This window comes from Triturus cristatus, chromosome 4_1 (genome assembly GCF_964204655.1).
Source record: "Triturus cristatus chromosome 4_1, aTriCri1.1, whole genome shotgun sequence".
Lineage (NCBI taxonomy): Eukaryota > Metazoa > Chordata > Amphibia > Caudata > Salamandridae > Triturus > Triturus cristatus.
The window spans coordinates 876,671,904-876,698,348 of NC_140585.1; positions in this window are offsets into that span (position 1 = coordinate 876,671,904).

Genomic DNA, 26,445 nt, shown 5'->3' on the forward strand with positions numbered 1-26,445 from the left:
GTTAGCAAGAAATTACGTCCAACGGACATTCAAAAATCCACTCACTCTGCAGTCAGAGAAAAGTAGTAAATATCAACCTCCATGCTAAAAGAACAAGGAGCAATTTGTACCACAACCTCTGTGACAAGAAAAAAAAGGCATTTGCAATGCAATAGGTCTCGCATTGACGCAAGTTTGAGCTATTGACATTGCAAATAACAATGCCTTTTATTTTTGTTTTCTTTTTAAAAACATAAATAGAAGGCATTGTTATTTACAATGTCAATAGCTCAAACTCGCGTCAATGCGAGACCTATTGCATTGCAAATGCTTGTTAAAACTGCCAGTGCTGAACACCAGCAGGACCCGGCCCACTTAAAGCCCTGGGTGTGGGGGGCAAAACGTTTATCGCAATGGACACCTTCAACGCATAGACTCAGTAGCTGCTAGAAGGGTTTTCTAATTGCAGATAATGCCTGGGCATTCTGTTCTGTTTGCGCGAAAGACTATATTTCCCTTGCAATATGAGTAAAGTTTAAAAACTTTCTCGTCATATTTTTTCAATTATTAGTAAAATCTTGAATGTATGTACCTTTTTATATATACACTTAGAAATGCATATGTACATATAATAATAAAGACACAAATACACACAACTCTAATAAAATGTGAGACCAACACACACACACATACACACACACACACAAACACACACACAAACACACGTGCACCTATGTACAAGGAAAGTACGAGAAGAGCCTCTGCAAAATCCAGTAAATGGAGTGAAACGATTTGAACATGATTATGTGGCAAAAATGGTATCTTCTTTCCTATGTCTCACCATGTGTTTCCCGCCAAAATAAAAATCAGAAATCAAATGGAGTTTTCCACCCATCCGTATTAAACACATAGATGAACTGTGTTTTTGAGTGGCGTGCCTTTTAGAGAACAGCAACCTGGAATATCTCAACTAACTGTTCAACGTTGCCTTTCATTGCCCAATTGTTACTTGCTTAGTTAAGTGCTCTTTAGAAAGCTTGTGGTTTTCATGCAGTAAACAACTCAGTGGAATAAACACGGGTTGTCTCTTGAGTCGCTGTTGTGCCTGAAAATTACTTCGGTCAGACTATGTGTCTACGTCATGTTTTGGTACCAACTTAACGCGGAGCATGCTGTGAATGCGCCATGGTTATCAAGGCGCACGGTGAAGTCCAGAGGACGTATGCACTGGCTCGCGAGTGTGTTTACAATATGACTTGTTGATGCTGTGGTATCTTTCAACCTGCGCTGTGCGTGCTCTACCTGATCTTTGCTGACTGCGGATTGGTCTGTTGGAAGGGTAGGATTGAGGAGAAGGGGCTTTTATCTATTTCGATACAAATGGTACTAATATAAAGATCTTCTGTCCAGCGACACGAGACGTATGAGGTGCAGACTGGCGAGCTAGGGTGGACTCTCTGTGTAGCGGGTCCGGGGCGGGGCGGGGCTGCAGCCTTTTCCACAACAAGCTTCTCGAGGCGCGGCTCACAGTATGGCTGCCGGGAGCGCGTGGCTCGTAGTCACAGAGGCACGTGCTCGACCGGGTTGATCTGCTCGCGCCGATTAGCCAGACAACTGCTGTCAGGGGTAGTGTGCAGATGTGGTTTGTGCATGGGCGGGGTCAGCGACTATGTCAGAGTCAGGGCGCATGTCTATTGGCTGTTGCCATGTGCCCGGGTGCATCCCCGGGCCCCTCAGGCCATTCAAGGCATTACCTACAACTAATGGAGCTCGAGAGAGAGTACGTAGAGAGGGAATGGGACTTAAGGTCACGCTCAGGGGCGGCAGATAGTAAATACCTCACAGCAAACAGAGAGTTTTCATTTACGATGCGATTATGGTACAATACAACGAAATTCAAATATGACGCAATACGATAATGCCGATTATATACAAGTCGTTACTTTAGGAAAGCAGGTACACAATGTATTTTTTCACGCAAGTGAAGTCAAAGCTTTATTGAACAAGCGGTCACCATGACGTATCGTTCGCCTTTTTTCTGCCGTCCCACTTGGACGGCTTCGCCTGCTAAAAGGTTTCTTGTCTTTATGGGGCCATGTGTTTGGCCCCATAAAGATAAGAAACCTTTTGCGACGAACGCAAAGCAGGCAAGGCCGTCCAAATGGGACGTCACAAAAAGAAGAGTGAATACGTCACCAGGAGCTCTTTTCCAATGGCTGGCCACCGTTTAGCATAAACGGTGGCGACAGCCAATGGAAAAGAGGGGCGGAGCATAATGCCCTTTACTAAAAAATCCCCATATCATTAAATTTCGCCAGCGAGACTGCGCATGCGCACAGCCTACGCCAGGCGAGACCTAAAAAGTTAAAGGCATCTTTTTGCTCTTTCGCGTTCTTAACTCCAGCACTGTTATTTGGAGGATCACCTTGTATTTCTTGTGCCTGTGCCGCTTCCTGGGGATTAACAGCTCGACACAAATGTGAAATAAAACAAAAATCCACCCGACATTAACATAAGAGATTGTACTCACATAGCACCACCATTGGCCTCGATGAAAACTTACCTTTCTTATTCCTTGAAGATCTTGCAGTAGGCGCTGTATGGGTGAAGGTTGCAGCAGCTGCTGGAATTGAGTCCTGGGGCCTCATCGACGCTGCATGGATGAGGGGCCCAGCTACAGAATCTGATCCTTGCATCCTGGGTCCCGTGATGGAGCAGGTAAAACAACATTTTGTATACCTTCTCTATTTTGCATGAAAATTCTAATGATGTAATCAATTTATATATTAACCTGTATTAACTGTATGCTGTGATTTAGTGCACTTTTGATAAACACGAATTACACGCAGGACTAATTGCTATTTGCATGGCAGAATAACCTTAATGACTAACTGTGGTACGCCTATTAACAATAGAAGGTGTGGTGTTAGAAAATTGCATGATTTATGTTGCTTTGGTGAGTATTATTGCTTTAAATGTTGCTATAAGCTAGGAAAATACTAATAATTAATGAGATTAGTGTGGGGTTAAACATTAGAAACTTCATTTCCACGTATTAATTATGTTTTATGTTTGTTTTGCTTAAGTTGACATTCGGGCCTACCAAGCCATGACATTCAAAATGGAGTTCGGAAGTGGCCACCGTCTTGTGAGCGCGATGTCTACTGCGCAGACTCGGATGGCTCTGAAGATCTCCAGGCGTCCTCAATTCAGAGTACAGTGTTCCTTGTCAAGGATAGGAATGTGGAGGACTGCCAGATTTCAGTTAGTGTAAATGATCCCAAGCAACAATAATCACCTATAACGGAAAAGTCAACATTGTTGATACATCGGACACTTTCGCATGAGAACTGTATGAGCTCACTGAATGACATGGCAAATCTCATGAGAACCCCCGGATTATGAGAAAGGAAGTTAGATGGCAACTTTACGGGGTCCAGCCAATCACAAAGCGTTTTCAATTCAGTAAATGTTACATGTCCCCCCGAATTTGTTATAAAAGAATAGTAGAATAGAGAGTAATTCAGCATTCATCGTTTTTCCATCGTCGTGCGCGTTCCAGAGGGGTGTCCGGAATTTGCGTGATCGATTCGCTTGCACGATTGCTTGGTCCTTTGGATATCTTTGGGACTGTGCCGTGCTGAGCGAAGGAACTTTTTCGGACTTTTGAGTCTTGGCCTGCATTCGATTGGGACGATTTTTCAAAAGGTATTCGGGTTATGCAGAGCTAACAGAATTAGAGAAAAGACCCCCGATAGCAAGAATAGGTAAATATAAATATCATGTTAAATTGTGTTGATTGATTAAATTCAAACTTTGCTGACCCAAAATGCTAATTATACAATTGCAAGCAAGAAATTAGATAAACTAAACATTGATTAACAGAAAATGAGTTTGTGGTTCTTCAAAAGGACATTAAAATAAGGATTCTGATACTTAATGTGTTTTAGCTGGTTCTAGATCACCATCAACCAGTCCAACTAATTGGTCCATCGACCAAGTGGTGGAGTGCCTTGATGTTAAGGTTAGGATCCTATGAGTATTAATGTAAATATGTATATTTTGTAACAAATTTCCTTCCCTATAGGTAATAAGGTACCCCCACATAGCCAGCGGATTTCTTCATCCTCCTGCGTGCGGATTCGAGTGAGAAGCGTGAGTGATGGTGTTATGGGCCCCACCAATGTGTGAATGAATAAGTACAGTTGACGGATCTGTGACGCAGGGAGGATATGTAAAATTTGCCCCCTTCTCCGCTGGAGCAGTTTTTCTGGTAGCAGATTGATGGTTTTATTGTATTGGTTTGGTGATTATTGCTTATTGATTTTTGATTTCTGATTAGTGGTTATTGACTGCGGATGTTTGGATGAGTATTGATTTATGTTCTAACATTCTATGTTGAGTCGCGTTGCGTTCTATGTTGTTTTTGAAGACTTCTGGGATGTAGGAAGTTGGATGCCCTGTAGGTACACGGGGAAAACGTGTGGCAAGTGAAGTCGCACGGTGTATTGTCTGTTGCCCTGTACGTACACGGGGAAAACATGTGACAATTGAAGTTGCATGACACATTGTCTGGGTTCTAATTGGTAACATCGTCGTGTGTTATCGGTAGGGACATTTCTGTGTGAAAGTGGTGTATGGACAGTGAAGGCCACCTGTGAAATTTTGGTCTTAAGAACAGGAGTCAATTGTGAGCTCTGATTACGCTTATCACTAGAAAGGTAATAGGTCTCCCCTAAGCTTGTAAGAAGGGTAAAGTAGAGGGAAGTGCTACTTTATCGACGAGTGAAATTATTCTGTGGAAGGGCAGAGGTAAGCACTGCTTTCGAGAAATACGGAATTCTTGTGCGAATGGACTACATTTTCCGTATGAATGTGTATAAGTGAAATAGCACTCGGTTTTCTCGTGGAGCATTGTAGTCTCCACATGTGTTTTATCTCCAGAGAAACGGTTAGCCTTTGCTTGTTAGAAGGGTAAAGTAGAGGGAAGTGCTACTTTATCAGCGAATGGAATAATTCTGTGGAAGGGCAGAGGTAAGCGCTGCTCTCGAGAAATACTGGAATTCTTGGGTAAAAGGTCCAAACTATTTTCTTTGTTTTAGCGAAACAGGCAATGGTGGCGTTTTTATGTCGTTACAAACAGATTTTGAGTGAAAGAGAACGTAAGAGAAATTTTGCCGATAAATTTTGTAAAGGAGGGGTCAGCAGAAGCAGGAGTAGCGAGATAAGCTGACGTCAGAAAGACCGCGCTGGGATTGGCCAGCCATAGAAAGACAACATTTTCACGCATTGGTGCATTAGTGTGAGTCGCGCTGGGATTGGAGAATTTCAGGGTGACGTAAACGCTCCGGATTGGTGCGTTAGTGTGGGCCGCGCTAGGATTGGAGAATTTCAGGGTGACATAAATGCTCAGGATTGGTGCATTAGTGTGAGTCGCGCTACTATTGGATAAGACCATAGAATAGTCATAGAGAAAAGTTAGCAATACAGGATAAGGAAAATGATGTATTACGATCCACCAGAGAAAGAGAAAAAATCATGGTTTGGAAAAATCAAGAACTTATTAAAAAAGGATAAGCCAATTGTGACTAGGGAAGGACAGATTCTTCCTCCACCAAAATCGCCCGCATCCTTTATGGCGGCAAAATATGGGTATCATACGTGTATTTGGCTAGATAATTGGGCGAAATATACGAAGGAAGATGGAGTATTAGCATTCCCAGAAAATGGCTCTTTTAGTTTAGCGGTATTAAGGAATTTAAGTGAAAAGATGATGAGACTAGAACCGAAACCTAGACCTACTCAGTTTGAAGCTTTGACAGAATGGGAAGATGAGATGTACGAAAGGGAGCGACAGCGGAGTGGCGGAAGGTATAGATACATGTTTGGGAGACCATGTGGACAGGAGAGTCATGATGACAGGATGAAGAGATGGCGGAGTGCAAATATGGCTGATGGGATGTTTCCTATGAGAAATGCTGAAGAGACTAGCAGTAGAAAGTGTACTGAGAAAAGAAACAATACAGGACCAGAAGGCTACAAGTATGGTGTGAATGAGTCAGAGGATGATGTACTCGAGGACATGTTTTATAAAAATCCTCCCCCGTACCAACTCAATTCCACTTTGCTGACGCCAAGTGCGCCAGTAAAAGAAGCACCACGAAATAAGAATTTTTAGCCAACAAAACCTGATTTAGGGAAAAATAATCCCTTTAGGGAGTCTGAAAATACGCATCCTGTTAGAGTGACAAATGAAAACTCAGCTGAGTTAGCTAGAACTACCCTGGAGTTAACTGAAAAGATTAGGGAATTGACTAAAAATATGGAAGCTGTAACTGTTCCTGTAACAATAGGACCAGTGATACTGGTCTTTGATAAGCAGAAAGATAGTGAGCATTGTCTAACGATCCCTTACAATAGTAATAAACAAACTGAAACAGGGAAAAGAAATTCAGGAGAAAATCGATGGGGACAACTGGTAGGTACTTCTGGGTTAAGTACTCCTAAAAATTTGACCGTAAATCAAAGTCCAGCAAGTAAAACATGGATGACAACAGAATCAGCACCAGAATCCCCAGAGTGGAGTCTAGAGCAAGTAAGGAATGAAACAATTCCTATAGGTCCCACTTCTGATGAACTAAGTGAGTGGTTAAGGAGTCTACAGCGAAAAGATGCCAAATCTTGACCTTTAGATGTGGCAAAATTAAAAAAAACTTTGGAAGAATTGATAGTAGGAACTATTCCCACAGAAAAGTTAAAAGCCTATCAGGATGAAGAGCTAATGTTTTTATGTAAAAGTCTAACATGGAGGGCGAGAAATTTGCATGAGAAGTTGGAAGAAGTGGCGAGTGAAATGGGGATTGATTTTGAGAAAATAAAATTGTTGCAGAAATCATACAGAGCAGACTTTGCTGAAAAAGACATTGAGAATTTGAATACCGCAGGAAGATTAACTCAAATTAAAGAACTGATTGTTCTACTAAGGAAATGGGGCGATGTAGATAAATGGAAGAGCAGGTGGTTTCGGAAACGAGACGATGCAACAGACAAGGCTTTTTCAGCTTTCCCAGTAAGAGGAAAAAAAAGAGACAGTGGTAACTGAATGTCCCATGAGGGGAATCCCAGGAGGAGGCTATGTGCATGTCCCTTGGACTAGGCAGGACATTTTATCATTTACAAATGACTTTCCCCGTCAATGTGAGAAGCCGGTGGAATGGTACAGGCAGGTAGATAGGTTTGTCAAATTATCAAAGGTACTATGGATAGATTTGAATAGTTTATTTGACATAATTGTGCCAGCAGATCTATGGGCAGAATGTAAAATTACAATAGGTTGGCCTACTCAGGAATACCCTACAGATCCTAAAACAGGTGCCCCTGATCCTGAAGTAATGAGAAAATATGAACAGGTAGTTACCTTCTTGAAAAATAAAGTACCACCAAAAGAAACTGATTGGGTAAAAATTGATAGAACTCACCAAGAAGTAAAATAATCTGTACATGCCTATTATAAGAGATTGTTATTGGCTTTTAAACAATACAGTGGTGATGAAAATTTGAGTGAGAAAGATTTAAGTCATTTTGTATATCGATTTGTGTACGGGTTGAGACCTAAAGAAAGTGAAATGATAAAACAGCAAACTGTAGATTGGCAAAATAAAAAAATAGATGAAGTATTGAGGCATGCAAAATATTTCAGTGACGATATTGAAGCCAAGCAACGTAAACTAAAAGAAAAAGCCATGTGGGCCCAAGTTAAGGAGGTGGAAAGACAGGAAGCCCAACTGATTGAACAGGCAAATGGCATGAACCATGTGAAACAAAAAAACAATATTGGGAAGGGAAAAGGACAGATTAGTTTAGCCAAAAAGAAATGGCCGTGTCATAATTGCGGAAAGATAGGGCATTGGAAATCCGAATGTAAATAACCCCCAAGTGCTAATGGTGATAATGCATCATTAAATCCACAGGTGCAGAATGAGGTGAGTTGTCAACCACAGCGACAGCAGCAGGTTGTTGCCCAACAATGTCTGGTGCCAAACCCGCCTTTTCCACAGAGCGTAAACCCTCAGAGATACAGTAATGAGACAGGATTCTACACCGAGGAACAGGTAACTAAGCTGCCTCGTGCTAGTGCTGTTTCGCAGTATTGGCTGCAACGCGATGAGAGTGAGTCAGAAGAAAGTTATTGACGGTGCTGAAAAGAGGAAGAAGAGTGCGTACTTGGCGCAATGCTGGAAGTAGACCAGATAGGCCCTTTTGTGGATGGAAAGATAAATGATGAAAAAATTACTTTCCTAGTAGATACTGGTGCTACTCGCTCAACTGTTAGATCAGCTGACGTTAAAAATCTTCCTCTCTCGGATGACATGATCCAAGTAGTTGGAGTCTCCAACGGACAGATAAAAACATATCTTACTGAACCAGTTAAAGTTAAAATAGGGATATTTTCCGACATGCACCGCTTTGTCGTCTGTGACACCAGCCCTGTAAATTTCTTAGGGAGGGATTTGTTGTGTTAGATGAACTGTACGATCTTCTGTACTCCTGATGGTATAGCTTTTGAGACTCCTGACGAGGATGTACTGTACAAAATGACCATGGCCAATATGGAACCCGAGATTACTGAGGCATTTGCTGTATTTGACCCAGAAGAATTGCCTCAGGAATTAAAGAGAACAGTGAAAACAGAGGTATGGGATTTCACGGGAGAAGACATGGGACTAATGAGAAATGTAGATGCTGTAAAAATTACCGTGAAAGAAGGGATAAGTTACCCAAATATTACACAGTATAAATTGACACCCGAGATATTTGCAGGAGTTACTCCTATAATAGACAAAATGATTAAACTGGGAATTTTAAGAGAGATAATGAGCAGCCCATGTAATTCGCCGATTATGGGTCTGAAAAACGGAACTTTCAGGATAGTACAAGACCTGAGAAAAGTGAATAAAATTGTTGTATCATGTTGTCCCATTGTAACAAACCTTCTGTGATCCTATACCAGATTCCTCATGATGCAGAATGGTACACCACCATTGATCTGTGTCATGCTTTCTTTTCTATCCCATTGCACCCTGACAGCCAACAAATTTTTGCGTTCCGGTTTGGCGAACGTACTTTGGCATGGTGCGGAATCCCACAGGGGTATACAGAAAGCCCATCAATATTCAATCAGATTTTGTAGAAGTCCCTAGAAGATTTAAAAATGCCCGAAAGCTCAGTACTAGTCCAATATATGGATGACCTACTGGTGGCATCGAGAACCCGAGAAGCCTATGTAGTGGATACTGTTGCACTGCTGAATCATTTGGCGGATGGAGGACTTAAGTTATCCCCATCAAAATTACAATTTTGTCAAAAGGAAGTACAGTACTTAGGCCATAAGATGGAAAAAGAGCTGAGAAAGGTGACTGCAGATAGGATCAGGATAATCAAAGGAATAAGAGCACCAATGACTCAAAGAGAGGTGAGAATGTTTCTTGGAATGGTTGGATATTGCCGTCAGTGGATCAGCAACTTCTCACTGATTGCAAAGCCTCTGGTACGATTGACAAAGAGTGATGTGAAAGACCCCCTTGAATTGAATAAGGAGGAACTGAAGGCTTTCAAACAATTAAGAGACGGTTTGTGTGAAGCCCCAGCTCTTGGTATGCCTGACTATGAAAAGGAGTTTGAGCTCTATTGCAGCGAGAGAAATGGGTGTGCACTTTCTGTACTGGTACAGAAACATGGAAAATTGAGGCGATCAATTGCATATTTTTCGGCCATACTAGATCCTGTAGCAGTGGCATTACCTGGTTGCTTAAAAGCTGTAGCAGCTACCTGTAAGAGCTTGGAACAGAGTGAGGGAATTGTAATGGGATATCCTGTGAGAGTGTTTGTGCCTCATGATGTGGCGATGCTTTTAACTAGGTGTCGTACTCAGTTTATGACGCATAGCCGTCTAACTAAGTATGAGAAAGTAATTTTAGGTGCAACAAATGTGAGCCTTGTGAGATGTCTAAATGTGAACCCATCAACATTGTTGCCTGATGCTGAGAATGTGGAAGTAAGAGATGACGTAGATTATGATGTCTAGAAGTGCTTGACTTTTGCACTAAACCACACCCTGATATAAAAATGTGCCTCTGAAAGAAAGTGACTATGTGATGTTTGTGGATGGATCATGTTTGAGAACAGACGAGAGAATTTTGAGTGCAGCATATGCGGTATGTACTGTAGCGGCTGTACTGGAAGCGTCTTGTCTGAAAGGAGTGAGATCAGCCCAGGTTGCTGAATTATTTGCATTAACAAGAGATTGCAAGTTGGGAAAGAATCTGAGAGTCACTGTAATTACCGATAGTCAGTATGGCTTTGGTGTGGTGCATGACTATGGGCAGTTGTGGTCCCAAAGAGGGTTTTTGACATCAAGTGGAACTCCTATAAGGAATGCTGAAGTGGTTGAGAAATTGCTTGAGGCGATACAGCTGCCTAAGCAATTGACAGTAGTAAAATGTGCTGCCCATTCAAAAACCGCTGATTATGTGTCAGCGGGGAATGAGTTTGCAAATGACATGGCGCAATCAGAACTCAGTTAATCAAGGCAGGGAAAAAGAAAGGAATTCATGTCCCTTACTTTTTACTAACACTGTGAATACATGGGAGGAAGTGAGACAGTTACAAGAAGAGGCAGGGGATGAGGAAAGGAAACAGTGGATAAAATCAGGATGCGCACCCCGAGAGACAGACCATGTTTGGGTTTATCGGGATGGAAGACCAGTCATGCCTGATAGCATGGTCTCTACCATGGCACGGATGTATCATGGACAGGCACATGTAGGAAGGGATGCTATGATTAGGCTTTCAAGCAGACATGGTATAATGCCAAATTTAGGCTTGAAGCTGAGAGCCTATGCCAGAGATGCCTTATATGCCAGCAATACAATCCCGGAAGAAAAACAGTGGTGAGTCTGGGAACGATAGGACGAGAAGGAGGGCCTTTCACCAGAATGCAAATTGACTTCATTGAAATGCCCCCCTGCAATAGGCTGAGGTATGTTCTAGTAGTAGTTTGCTTATTTTCACGTTTGGTGGAGGCGTACCCGACTAGAAGGAGTTATGGAATTACAGTAGCAAAACTCCTATTGAGAGAATTTATTCCTAAATTTGGTTTCCAAGTCACGATCGAATCAGATACAGGAAAGCATTTTCATAATGAAATCATGAAACTGATTTGTGAAGCATTGAATGTACAGCAAAAACTGCATTGTGCTTATCACCCAGAGGCTTCTGGAGTGGTAGAACAAGTGAATGGCACCATTAAAAATAGATTGGGGAAAATGTGTTTGGCCATAGGTTTGAAATGGCCTGATGTCTTGCCTCTAGTGCTCATGACTATTAGATCTATCCCTGATAGAAACACTGGACTGAGTCCCCAATAAATAGTAATGGGGAGGGCAATGAGACATGTTTTCGTTCCTGTCAACAAACTATTGCCTATATCTGATGACTTAGTGTTGGATTATTGCAAGGGGTTGGCTGATTCCGTTCATTCTGTGTTTCATCAGGTTGGATTGGATGCAACCACTCTTAAAAAGAACCCAACTCATGATCTAAGCCCAGGAGACTGGGTAAAGATTAAAGTACATAGAAGAAGAAATTGTCTGGTCCCACGGTGGGGAAAACTACGGCAAGCGATTTTGACTGCGACGACAGCTGTGAAATGTGCCAGAGTGAAGAATTGGATTCATGCGAGTCATATTTTGCGAATCCCTAATCCAGCGAATAACCGTTAAGAAGAATACTTGGAAGAATCTGATACCAGTTCCGAGTCGGATTCAGAAGAAGCAAGAACAAGACCGACTCCTGGAAGGGGGGAGTTGGAATCAAATCCAGTTATAGCACCAGAGAATTTGCCCTTAAGAAGGAGATTGGAGATTTCTGACACTAGCTTAGAATCAGATACAGAACAAGTGCAAGTACATGAGACTGTAAAGGAAAACATTGAGGAAACTGTAAAGGAAATCCTTGATAAAGAAGCTCCACATGTAAGTACGAGAGAAATTCCACCTGAGGTCACATAAGTAGAAGGTGAGGTACTAGATACAGAGAGTAAGGGAAAGATTGTTGCGGAAGACCCCCGAGGAGGTGTAGGGGAACAACACATCCAGGTAGAAGAAGGGACAGTTAGTCAGCAGGAAGATTGCGTGGAAGAAACACGAGGAGGGACAAAATTAGATAAGAAACAGGAAGTTGTGGAAAGAAAAACTACCGAAAATAAGGGTAAAGGTGGAACAGAATCGGAAGACAGTGAAGAAGAAGTACAAGAAGCACGAGTCCTGAGAAAAAGAGCATGGAAAACGGAAAGAAGTGAAAAGTGAAGTAAGTTGAAAAGATCGGCGAAAGAGGAAATTTGGCTGAACAAGGTAAAAAGATTAAGGTATCGATTGACACGAGTAAATCCATCCAGAGCAGAACAAGTGAATGAGGTGTCTAGCCAAGAGAAATCAAAAGACATTGATCAGACACCATTGGAAAAGGGAAAACGGACTAAGAAACCTAACCAGAAGTATAAGTCACCAGAATGGACATACGTGGCACTTCCTGAAGTACAAGAGGAAGCAGACAGCCAAGGAGGTCTAGATGTGACTATACCAGAAGTGGTTGAGGAGGACGAAGATTCAGAAATCCTGAGAATTATCTTGCCCGCCATCGGAGAAGAGACGGATGTTCAGGAAATTCTGAACCAAGACTGTGAGAATAAAGAGAAGAACGATCAAATGCCAAATTGAAGGAACGAAGGTGTTCCAGAGAGAAGTTGAAATACTGAATAAGACACATATCTGAAAGAACCAAGTAGGCACTCAGAGCCTTGGGTTTAGACAAAACTGGTTGTGAGTAGACGAGGCTGAGCCAAAAGACACTGATCATTTCCGAAATGGCAAACACAGAAGTTAGAAAAACTACATGTGTGTTCCTTCGAAGATGGTGCAATGTGTGTTGTTGTTGTACAGGATTACTAATGCTTCTGTGGAGTGTATTAGCTTTAATAGTTTCATTTAAAGTAACATTCGAAACAATAGAGGATCATAGTGAGAATAAGACTACTATAGAAAATATTCATGAAATTCATTCAACTGGAGTAATAGATAGAACTGATTTACATAAGGATAGGTCCATAACAGATTTTTCTAACAACGTTTTCTCGAAGTTATTATATGAATACGTAAAAACTATGGGTGTGAGAGATTGCTACGTCTGCATGCAGTTACCTGCATCAGTATCTGAAGGTGTCACATACCACCACCTTCCTGTAACATATGGAATAACATGTAGTGTATTAGCAAGTTTGTTTTATAAAACAGGGAAACTAGAATATCATTTTTCTGATGTAGATAACATTTTTTTCACAAGTACCTGTAGTTCCAGAATTAAATAAGATAAAACCTGGTAAAGTTTGAGGTGAATATTTCTTAGAAACTAGAGAATTAACTTTAGCAGCAGTATTTAGAAATCTCACTTGTAGTCTGAAGAGGGAAGAAAATACCTTTTTGGGTTTGGTGGAAGAGAGGAGAATCAAGATGCAAAGAAAGATACCTGAGGGAAAGGGAGAGAAAACGGTCTGGGATGTTGAAAGAGAAAAACATTTGAAAGGAGAAACCAGTCCGGCTATGGCTTTAGATTGGCCTCAGAAAGGGAAATTGTGTATTAGAAGAAATGAAACTGTGTATGATAACTTTTTTATAGGTGCGAGTGACTGCCATGATATGTATAGAATCATGGGAGGATGGGGATTTAAAGGAGGAAATGATCCAGAATTCCCTGGATTATATTTTATCTGTGGGAACAAATCTTATTATCGATTACCGGACCATTGGTATGGCACATGTTACCTAGGCCTGGTCTTCCCAAAAATATTTCATGTGGGAAGGGGAAAAGATGGTGCGCATCAGATAGGTAGACAACTAACACGTAGAAGGAGGGAAAGTTGGTCAGAAATTGTAGGGGATATTTTTGGAGCACTGATACCAGCCGTTGGAATATCTCTGAATGCACACAAAATAAGAAAATTGTCTACAGTAGTGGATCGCTTATCGACAAGCACTGCTGGAGGGTTCTTACTGGTAAATACCGAAAATGGTTGGCATGAGGGCCATGGTGATGCAAAATCGACTTGCCCTTGATATTATTTTGGCAAAAGAGGGAGGAGTCTGTGGAATGCTGAAAGTGCAACATTATTGTACTTATATTCCTGACGAAAGTCAAGATTTAAAGACATATTTTAAGAATATAACTGACTCGCACGAGGAGATTGTTCCATTGGAAGTTGAAAGTGTTTGGGAGAAAATTGGGAAAGGGTTTTCTACTATTAAGAACTTCTTAGTTAAGTTAGGAAGTACATTTATAGGCAAGATTCTAATTCCAATAACTTGTGTGGTAATATTAGTATTAATTCTGAGGTTAGGATGTGTGCATATAAAAAGAAGAAAAATACAAAATAAAATAAAAAGAGAAGTCGCTAAGAAAAGAGAGAAAGAAAGAAAGGAAAGAGAAATAGGGGACATAGAACTGGAAGAATGGAAAGACAGTATATTTAAGAAAACAAGAGAGGATGAGACGGGGGAAACAATAATGTGACTTAATAAACTTAAGAGAACTGAATTCATTTCCATAAACTTTTGTCCAAAATTTAGTGGAATTTATGGTGATATTAAAAATCACCAAAGGGTACTCGAGGTAACCGGCGTGAGGAGAATCTTTCGTTTACAGACGCGGACGTGATATCCACGCACGATTTGACTTTTGATTGCACCTTACGCCTATTGAGCTTTATTACTCACGCTGGAGAACCGTGTGGGTCGGAATTAACACCACACGTCAATTGATACTTTGAAGCCGATACAGCCTCGAAAAAGTCGCATGTAAATTGAGAAGGCGACGAAACACGTGTTGGCATTTGGTATTGTGGTACTGTAAATTTCGGAACCATGTTGGTAGCATGGTCCTACCCTGCCGATTTTGGTATCGGCGAACCGCAAATGACTAATGCGGTATGTATGAGTGTTTTCGTCATGTTTCACCGATGAATTCACCGTGTATACGATACTTCATGTCGAACCCTCGGGTTCCATTTTAAAAGGGTAACCATTTTGTGGTTGCCCTCACATAGGCTGCTCATTGAGGCCATGCCTAGGCCTAAAGGACACGCAATCTTTCTTTGACTTCTTTGTGACCTGTGCAAACTTACTCTGCTGCCCGGGGTCAGTCCTGTCCATCCGTTTCCTTTTACTGCGGCCTTATGGGATTAGCATCAGGGCCCAACACATCATAAAGTCGTGCATCCCACACGACTCCTGACTAATCTCTTTCACACCCGACTCTGTTTCCTACTTTATGGCTTGTTTTACGAGGAGGAGGTGTCCGTTTTATTGGGGTCTGCTGATATCTGATGAGGGTTCTGAGCCTCGCTGGGTAAATAATTATGTGCTGACCGAGCTGAAACGTGGGATTATCATCATGACTGTGCTCTTTCTTTGAAGCGAAAATATGTGAACGACCACTTGTAAAATAGGGGCGGTGTTGCCCAGAGCGTAATATTCTGTATATAAGAAAAGACTGGTTTTTGGTTGAGGGCAGTCTCCTGAGAACATACACCGTGCTGTACTTCTTGGATACCTGTGATTGGTCTGCAGCCAATAAATACGATCTTTGACTTCATCTAGAAGACTCTGTGTTTCTGTGGTCTGAAACAGGAAGAACTCGAAGTCTTTGGGTGTGTCCCCTGGCACCGCTGGGTTGGTTCTGAAAAACCCAGTACTTCAGTTGGCGCCCACGTTGGGCGATTTCAGCGGTACCGGTCCAAGCCAGAGGTTCGTGAGGAGCTTCGTGTGAAAATTCTGGAGGAAGGCCGCCACTTCATCAACCCCTGCATGTCGACGTGGTCCGAAAGTCTTTACTGCGAGGTTCTCCGCGTCCCGACGGCTACAAAGGACTGCTGCCCTGACTATCGCCCTGTTTTGGACCCTTGATGATTTGGTAGAGCGAAACGATTTAACGAGTCTTCTGGTGACGTCATCGATACCTCAGTTAAGTATAAGTGGAGCGTCTCCCAATTCTTAGTTTGGTTCTTAGTTTGGTATCCCTTCGGGATCGCTTTGATTTGGAACTTGCAAGTGCCAAAGCCGAAGGACCCGTGTATTCACGAGGCTATCGTATTCGATAATCCTTTGAAGTTTGAAACTAGACTAGTGAGCGAAGATGCCTGGTTCTAGTATATTTGGAAATTTGTTTTGTTTGGGTTGTAATAGGGACTCCCGATTAGAGGATTCGTGTCCGGTTCCTCCAATTGGAACTCCAACGTATGAGCTTTATGTGAAACATGGCGTGGGCCCCATTGCGTATAATGAAGTATGGATCCAATACACCAGGAAGGATGGTGTTTTAAAATGGCCCCAAAATGGTAGTTTCGACACAGAAATCCTGGATAACTTAGAAGTTAAATTATTTAAAAAGAAAGCCCGGCCGGCGATGTTTGATTCTTTCCGCCTATGGCGAAAGGAAGCCAAGCAGAAAGAAATCAAATTAGCCAAGAAAAATAAAAGAGAGAAAGGTATGTCGATAATGCAAGCAGCCTTACAGTTTAAAGATAATGAAGAAGAACAAATGAATGAGCAGCTGCACAGACAACGTAAATTAGTGATTGATAAATGCTACCCAGTTTTGCCGCCCCTTCAGCAAGATGAGCCAAAAGAAAAAGAGAAAGATCCCCTAATGTCACATTTGCTGAGTTCACCACCCCCGTATGCGCAGAGTGCTACAGCGCCTCCGCAGCCTTTAAATGTACGGCCTCTAGTTAATTTGCCGCAAGCTTTCCCACAGCCGCCAGCTCCTCCTCATCCGGCTCCTATGCCTATGGCGCAGCCCTCTCAAGGGCCGCCGTTTTCGCTGCCTATCTCTTCCGCGCTTCCTGCGACTTTACCTAGTACATCAGCTGCCTCCCTCGGCGCTCTTCCTGATACGACCCCTGTACCTGTATCTGCACCCGTTTTTCTTCCCTCTGTTTTTCCCCCTGTTCTTGCCTCAACTTCTCCTTCTACACGACAACGAATAGCTAGTGCGGTCACTAGTTTTATATCGCCTCTCTTTGGGTCATCTAGTACGACCCCTGGTTCACAACGTACGCAGTTGCGTAGTCAGCTGCCAGGTTCTGAAGAGAAAGAAGTGTTAGGCCGCATGGCATATAAATGGATTGTTTTTCCTTCAAGATATGATGTAGAGTCTGTTGTAAATGTTTTTCATCAATGGGAAGCACCAAAACAGAGATACGTTTTCGAGAAAATGTGTGAATTCCTCTGTGAGGAATTGGAAGATCATGGTTTGGACTTAAGCCCGCAGGAATTGTGTCATGTACGGTTTGAATTTGGAAAAGGTACGATTGTGGGTCCCGATGTTGAGAAAGCAGTTGCGACATTATTGTCTTTTAGGATCGATGGTCCTTCTCAGTCACTGTTTGAACATGACTCCTCTGATAGGAGGGTTAGACAATACCCTATGAGAGAAGTCCCTCCGGTATGGAAGGACGCGGTTGCGGCTGATGCCGCTAACGGTATTGCTGCTATGCCAGCTCATTTCCAGCGTGTTTGGGTACATGTTCCTTGGAAGCGATCAGAAGTTTTAGCCCTTAAGCAGACATTGCCTGACCCCCGTAAAAACCCCGCAGGATATTATAAGGAGTTATCACAGACTGCAGAATCTTGTGTCATGAACCTAGCTGACATAGATATGTTGTTTGGGAATGTCGTTCCGCAGCCTTTATGGGGGTTAATTCGTAATGCAGATCATGCTGCAGAACTAGGTGGCACATGGGCTAATATCACTGCTACAGACACTAGACAAGTTGGTGGTGCGAAACCTGAGCCCTTAGTAGCAGACCTCCCTGGTAGAATTATTACCTACATGAAGACTTTAATGCCAGCGATGCGTGTGAATTGGGATAAATTATCCGCATGCAAACAAAAGAAAGACGAAACAGTGTCTGATTTCTTCACCAGGTTTGAAGAAACATTTATCGACCACAGTGGTCAAGACATGAGTACGGAAGGTGGTCAACGGTTATTTGTTGATAAATTTGTGCATAATTTGCTTCCCGAGTTCTGTATGAAATTAAAAGATTCAGAGAGTTCTTGGGCTGTTTCCTCATCAGCGCAAATACTGGCTACTGCACAGTATTACGAAAATAGGGATAAAGATGAGAAGGATAGAGCAGACAAGAAAACAAAAGAATTAAAGACGAAGCTTCTTTTACAGCAGGCTTACCCGCCACGTGGAGATCAGAATAACTATAAGCAAGGTCAGAGTAACTATCAACAACCCCAACAGTTTCAGAGTAACTCACAAAGGTTCGGGTATTCCCAACCGCGTGTTCCTGTGGGTCCCAATCAGTGTTCGTATTGCAAACAAGAAGGTAATATTAAGTATAGTTGTCCTATATTGTTGCAGCGCACGAATAATGCTTATGGCGCGAGAGGTAGAGGTGGTCAGCAAGCTCCTAGAGGTAGAGGGCGTGGGAATGTTCCCCAGAACGCGCGTCCTCTTCCGCCTCAAAATACGATGAACAGTTTTGATCAGCAGGCCAATGTAACTGGTGGGACAGCTCAGTACTATAATAACGACTATTATGCAGAAGATGGAAATGCGGAAGGTGATGATTACTAGGACAGCCATAGACAGAGAGAGGGAGTTGTTTCAGTGCCAGTGGACCAGAGTGGACCGTATGTCAAGGTGACTACAGCGGGTGTATCAGAGCCTTTTCTATTGGATACTGGTGCTGCAAAGAGTTCAATTATGCACTCAAAACTCCCTGGCGCGCCTTTGTCTGGCGAAATGAATGTTTCAGTAGGTTTTTCTGGCGCCCCGGTTAGGAACCCGATCTCTAGTCCTATGCCCCTTTCTGTTGGACCTTGTGAGCTGAAAGCACCCCTTATCCTAACGACAGGTTGTGGTGAAAATCTGTTAGGATTGTATTTGTTAAAAAGATTACATGCAACATTATATTGTTCCCCCTCGGGAGTACAACTTACACTGGGTAGGGAAGTGATTTCTCCAATGTATTTGTCGAAGAATAAACTGCCAGCTGAATTGTCGTCTCTTCTGGATGTCCTTTGGGCTACTGGTCCTAACGATGTGGGTCTCTTGGAAATACCGCCATATGTGGTCACTTTGAAAGCCAATGTTAAATTGCCACGCATTCCCCAGTACAAGATCTCTAATGAAGGTGAGAAAGCGTTGTTAGCAATCATCTATGACTTGATTGAAAAGGAGGTAATTGAAGAGACAAGAGGCAACGTTTGCAATAGTCCGGTTCTGCCTGTTTTAAAACGTACTGACCCTTCTCAACCACCTGTTTACAGATTTGTGATCGATCTTAGAGAGGTCAATAAGATAGTTGTGGCACAGTTTCCAGTTGTCCCTGATATAACTGCCTTGTTAACTATGATCCCAGCTTCCGCTGCTTGGTTCTCAGTGATTGATTTAAAGAATGCTTTCTTTAGCATTCCGATTGCAGAGGAAAGCAGGGATATTTTTGGTTTTAGTTTAGGAGGTCACAGCTTCCGCTTTAAACGCGCTCCGCAGGGCTACTGTGAAAGTCCATCAATATACAGTCAGGCTTTAAAGGCGCAGCTTGATACAATTGTCTTACCTAGTGGTGCTACCCTTATTCAGTATGTTGACGATTTACTAATCGCCGCGGATACTGAGGAGATTTGTAAAGAAGCTACATTGTCATTGTTGCGTCATTTGTCTGCCTTTCATCACAAAGTGTCTCTCTCAAAACTGCAATATTGTCGACAAGAAGTGACGAAACTGACCCCAGAAAGAATTCAGGCCATTGCACAATTGAGCGTGCCAAGAACACAGAGAGAAGTGCGTGCTTTCTTGGGTATTACTTCATACTGTAGGCAGTGGATCCCGAGTTTTTCTTTGCTGGCAAAACCTTTGATAGCATTAACATGCAAAGATACACCGAATCCCGTCCCTTGGTCTGAAGAGTGTCAGAAAAGTTTTTCGGAATTCCGTAAGGCATTATGTTCGGCTCCTGTATTGGGTACCCCCGACTACAGTAAACCTTTTACATTGTATGTTCACGAGAAAGAAGGTTGTGCGTTGTCAGTGCTGACACAGTCTTTTGGAGACAGACAGCGTCCATGCGCCTATTTTTCGTCGACTTTGGATCCAGTAGCTAAGGCATTGCCAAGTTACTTGAGAGCCACAGCGGCAGCAGCTGTTTCTATTCGACAGTCTGCTGGGTTAGTAATGAACAACACATTGATTGTAATGGTTCCACATGCAGTGGACACATTATTAAACAGGACCAAGACACAGCACTTAACTAGTGCTCGATTGTCAGGGTACGAGATGACACTGCTAGCGAGTCACGTGCACATAAAGAGGTGCAACACGTTGAATCCAGCTACATTATTACCGATTTCAGCAGACACAGATGAGATTGAACAGCATGATTGTCTGTTCAGAACAGAAGAAGAAACAAAAGGGAGAGTGGATCTTAAAGATAGTCCCCTGGTTGAGTGTGATGGTACCTTATGGGTGGATGGTTCGTGCTTCAAGCTTCCGAATGGTGATACGACTGCTGCATATGCTGTCACGACTTTGCACACGATTGTTGAAACTGCACGTATACCACATAATTCGGCAGCAGAATTAATTGCACTAACAAGAGCATGCGTGTTGTCGAAAGGAATGAAAGTGAACATATATACTGACAGTCAGTATGCCTTTGGCGTGGCCCATAGTTTTGGGCGCTTGTGGAAAGAACGTGGGTTCCTGACTTCGCATGGAACTAAGATTCAGAATGGTCAGTTGGTGAATGATCTTCTTGAGTCGTTGACCTTACCATTACGAGTTGCGATTGTGAAATGCAGTGCACACAAGAAGGTTATTGATGATGTTGGTCGTGGTAATGCATTTTCTGACGAAATCGTGAAAGAAACAGCAAAAGATGTGACGAATCGAATGTATGTTGCAGGCCCTGCAAGATGGGTTGGTGATGTTGGAATGTGTGAAGACACGATTTATGAACTGGGCAGTGGTATTTTTAATAGAGACTAGGCGCTTGTAGTGAGTACACCTGGTATTAGTGTAGTTCCAAATCAGTGACGGTGCTCAAGGGTAGGGGAGAACCACCAGCCTCCCTAAAGGATTGTGGCCAGAGCCACAAAAGTCAAGAACAAAGGTACCCAAGCACACGCAGAAATAAAGTTTACATAGATTATTACGTCAAGTAAAACATGTAACACAATGAGTGAATCTCCGTTTCTTTCTTGTCACTTTCTTCAATTTAATATTCTTGTTCTCATAGTAATTTCACAGTCTTCACAGTGGTTTCCAAGCCAACACGTGTTTCGTCGCCTCTAGTATTATTGTACATGCGACTTGTTCACGGCTAGGTACAAATTGATATGGTAATTGACATTAGTCCAACTGTTAACTCAAGAAGTTGCATACATTTGTTGACACTTAAAACAAATGTGCTCCCAGGGTAGGTGTCAGAGGTATGATTTTGCTTCGTGGGAGGTGGTATCACAAGGCTATAGTGTGTTTAGCATGCACCGTGAGATCAGGTGAATACTAGCCTTATTACATCAGTTTGTGACCAACCAGATACATATAGCTCTAGCGTGAGGGTGACATAATGTGAAGTTTCACATATGTGATGAGGATCTTTTACATGTGCTGTCTACTAAGTAGGCCATGCGGTATGTAGAGTCAAAAACCAGGTAGGTGGTATAAAGGCAGATGCCAGTCATATAGATACTAGTGAAGGTAAATATAGCTAATATGTTATTTATTTATTTAAGGTGAAAGGAGAGTAAACTGACCTGAACACTGTCTAGTTATCAATCACTGCAATGAATGAGAAAAAATTGTACATATAGCTATAAGTAACCACGTAAACTGTACACAAAAATGAAGTGTTTAAGATCATAAATGGCATGTAAAAGTACATACTTTATGTATGACGATAATTCCGGGTCATACAGAACTGCGACGGGGGGGGGGGGCAATCCTTGTAAGGTAGACGAATTTCTTCGGTAGCTGTACTCAATATTTAAGGAAAAGTTCCCATCTAAGAACAACGAGACAAATAATAGTTTCCGTATAAGGAACCACTATTACGATCGGAAGTGTTAAACAATCCCAAAAGGGGGAAGGGGGGTGATACACAGAATATGTGCGTCCCGGGAGCTATTGGTCAATCTCTTACCTCCGAGTAGTGGAGAGTGTGTCCGTAGTATGCGACTGCCCCCATCCGCGTCTGGCTCCAATTCGAGTTGCCGGTTGGAATCACTCGGCATGTTTTTAACTCGCAGTCGGAAGTCACATGACCGGAAATCTGTCATGTGTACAGATAGAATGTAAGTAACCGCAGGCGCCATATATAAGGCTGTTGCGATTCGTAAGGTACAATGTATGTTATGGGATCAAAATTGTGAAAATACCCATCCCGTGGCTTATTCTAAACGACAGAAATTACGTGCATGTATGCGTTTTGTTGCCGGTAAAAAGAAAAAACGACGTTTGGTCGGGTGTGTATATAATAAATCAGGTTGGAGCTGGTACCTTAGAATATATCTAAAACGTAAAGTGTGGGCAATGTCAGTATCATGATTCCAAATCCACTTCATAATCCAAATATAGCGTCGGGTTAGAACCCTGTTTTGCCCAGAAATGGCGGCCATCTTGGATCAGCTAAAGGTGAAGACACGATAGAGAGTGTGAAGTCCCTTCAAGCTGAACCCACAGAGAAAGAATTGAGCAGGTGGAAAGAAAGTAAGGGTAAATTGGATGAAAATGGTTGTTGGATTGATTTGTCAGAACACCGGCGATGGTTGTTACCTGATGCATATGTGCTTCCAGTGGTCACGATGGCACATGGAATGGCGCATATCAGTGTGAAAGGGATTTCTAAGTTGTTGGGTCCAGTATGGCAGAATGCTGGAATTCCCAAGTGTGCAGAGAAAGTGGTCAAAAATTGCATGGTATGTTTGAAGTACAATCCTGGTAGGGGAACCCCAACTCCAGCTGGTCATTTTGCGCCTCCAACGTATCCGTTTGAAGCTTTGCAGCTAGATTTCATCCACATGGAAAGGTGCAACAATTTGAAATATGTACTTGTTGTTGTCTGCGCTTTTTCAAGGTGGATAGAAGCATATCCCCTAAAAGACAATACTGCCTTATCCACAGCTAAAGCCCTTGTCAAAGAATTCTTCCCTAGGTTTGGAATGCCAAGAATGGTATGGAGTGATAATGGGAGTGAATTTGTGGGACGAGTGATGAAGAATGTATGTGAGGGACTAGGTGTAAAGCAGAAATTCCACGCTGCAAATCACCCCCAATCAGCTGGACTAGTAGAGTGTTACAATGGCACATTGAAGCTCAAATTAGCCAAGATCCAAGCGAGTTCTGGTCTTAAATGGCCTGACGCTCTGCCCTTAGCACTCCTATCAACAAGAATGACTGTGCATTCACGAGTGGGACTTAGTCCCTACGAAATCGTGTTTGGCCGCCCGGCCAATATATGGGGAGTGCCAAGGCCTACAAAATTCAGTGAGATCAAACACCCAGTACTGCTTGACTATTTGTATGAATTGACGGCTAAATTGCGTGTTTTACACCAACAGGTGCATGATACCCTGCCTCAGGTCTCTGAAGCTCCAGGACATCCCATTAATCCTGGGTCATGGGTGCTGGTCAAAAACTTTCAGCGGACGAAAAATGACGAGCTCCATTAGACCGGCCCCCATCTCGTCCTTCTCTCGACGAGATCAGCTGTTCGAGTGAAAGGGAAAAAGAACTGGGTACACGGCGTTCACTGTAAGAGAGTCCCTTTGCCTTTGCCTTACGACCAGTGGGTCCAGAAAGGGATCGCTGACTCAGAGACTGAGACTGTGCCTCGTTTTCTGCCGTTTAGCGATGCACGAGTAAAAGGAACGCTTTCTGAGAAGGAAAGCGATGACATCTTGCAAGAAACTGTGCCACCGTCAATTCAATTGGACACTACAGAGCCTGAACTCTTGTTTCAAGACCAAACCGTACCTACAAGAAGTCGCTACAATCTGAGGCCGAGAACTATGGACAAATAAAAATTCTTTTTCTTTGATATATATTTTTTTTTTTTAGAAGTGCAGCTCTCTCTTCCATCTGAAGAACTTTCTTATTTTTGCTTTTTCGAACCGCCATCCGGGTTCAGCTGCAGGGTCGCGGTGCCAAGACTTTGGGGTACAAGCCGGAGACGTTAGGTCAACGGTCTGGTTGGTCTAGGGCGTTCCCTGGACTGACAGGTGTACTCCTTAGCAGAAGACACTCATCCGCCGCGAACAGCACGATTAGAGGATGGAGTTTTTCGAGATGAAGAGACCCGCTGAGGAAATAAATTTTAAGAGCAGAATATGTAAAGTAATGAATAGCAAACGTTTTGTAATATTATGTCTGTTTGTCCTATTTAGCATGATGATGTTTTCTGTAAGTTATGTATTATTGTCTTTTCAAGTGCCGTTTGCACCCACTATACAGCCCATACCTCCTCCTACTGTTTCCTCACACTCTTTACACCCTCTGCCTGAACACGAACAAGCTAGACGTTCTGAGTTTGTAAACAATTCTTTTATTCAACTCCTGCACCAGCACCAACTAGTTATGAACACAACAAATTGCTGGGTGTGTGGTTTGATGCCGCATACCATTAACAAGGGTATCCCATATCTAGTGCTGCCGTTTAGCTATAATGGGTCATCATGGGCATTCCAGACTATGTTTCTTTTTGCGCTTGAAACCTACTACCCACGACCACCGCGTTCCACTAGACCTAGCACGAACAATAAGGCCTTGATGAAAGGAGTTGCTGATATGAGCAGTGATATCGAGGCATATTCATCTATTCCCAAGGATGAGTTGCGAGCTTATGTGGGTTGGAACGCGACGGGGTATAGCATTAGTCTGGGCGAGAAACAGCGTAAAAGTTCATCCCCGATTTGGGTCGTACCCCACATAGGTCGGTTCTGTTTACAAGGTAATGGTCAGAATCCAAGAGCTCAATTAGGGAAGAGTGACTGTGCTGAAACGTACATTTTCCCATCACAGTTTTCCCCTGCGTTTTTGGCTGCCAAGGGTACATACTTTGTAATGATTGAGCATATACATGTTTGCCCCCTGATTTCTCGGGCACGTGTTGTGTTGCAAGTTTGCTACCGCCGACATTTACTGCCGCCTCTGATTATCACAAGACCAGAGTTGTGAGAGGCGTTGTTAGTAAGGAGGATACTGCCGGTCAGGAAGCGGGAGACTTTTTCCTGGGTTTCCTGCCGTTTTGGGGACCAATGGTCAATAGTAGGAACCTGAGACAACTGACTCGTGTAGTTGAAACCACTGTTAATGTAACGGCTGGTGCCCTTGGTAACTTGACAGCTGAGCTCCAAGCGGATCGCCTCATGACGTTGCAGAACCGTATGGTTCTAGATGTCATACTTGCAGACCGTGGTGGGGTATGTAAGGTTATCCAATCAAGCTGTTGTATTTTCATACGATAACGCTCCGACAGTCTATCAAGCCATCTCCAAACTGCATAAGATTTCCGAATCCATCCATGTGGATAAAGGAGATTGGTCGATGATGGGGTGGTTCGGGGACTGATATCAGCTTGGGGATGGAAGATCCTAATAGTCACTGGGACGATCTTAGCCATTCTTTTCCTGATCTGTCTATGTATACAGTGTGCTCCTGTAATGTGTAGTCTCTGTGTTACATCATGTGTAAGGAAACCTGTATCAAGGGACGAACTAAGCAATAGGATGATGCTACAGCAACATCTTCATGACTTTATGAATATAGACCTGCACTCAGATTAGTATGAGTATAGTTATTGCCTATGTAAGGGTAAAAGGAGGGTCTGTGGTACTGTAAATTTTGGAACCATGTTGGTAGCATGGTCCTACCCTGCCGATTTTGGTATCGGCGAACCGCAAATGACTAACGCGGTATGTATGAGTGTTTTCGTCATGTTTCACCGATGAATTCACTGTGTATACGATACTTCATGTCGAACCCTCGGGTTCCATTTTAAAAGGGTAACCATTTTGTGGTTGCCCTCACATAGGCTGCTCATTGAGGCCATGCCTAGGCCTAAAGGACACGCAATCTTTCTTTGACTTCTTTGTGACCTGTGCAAACTGACTCCGCTGCCCGGGGTCAGTCCTGTCCGGCCGGTTCCTTTTACTGCGGCCTTATGGGATTAGCATCAGGGCCTAACACATCATAAAGTCGAGCATCCCACACGACTCCTGACTAATCTCTTTCACACCCGACTCTGTTTCCTACTTTATGGCTTTTTTTACGAGGAGGAGGTGTCCGTTTTATTGGGGTCTGCTGATATCTGATGAGGGTTCTGAGCCTCGCTGGGTAAATAAT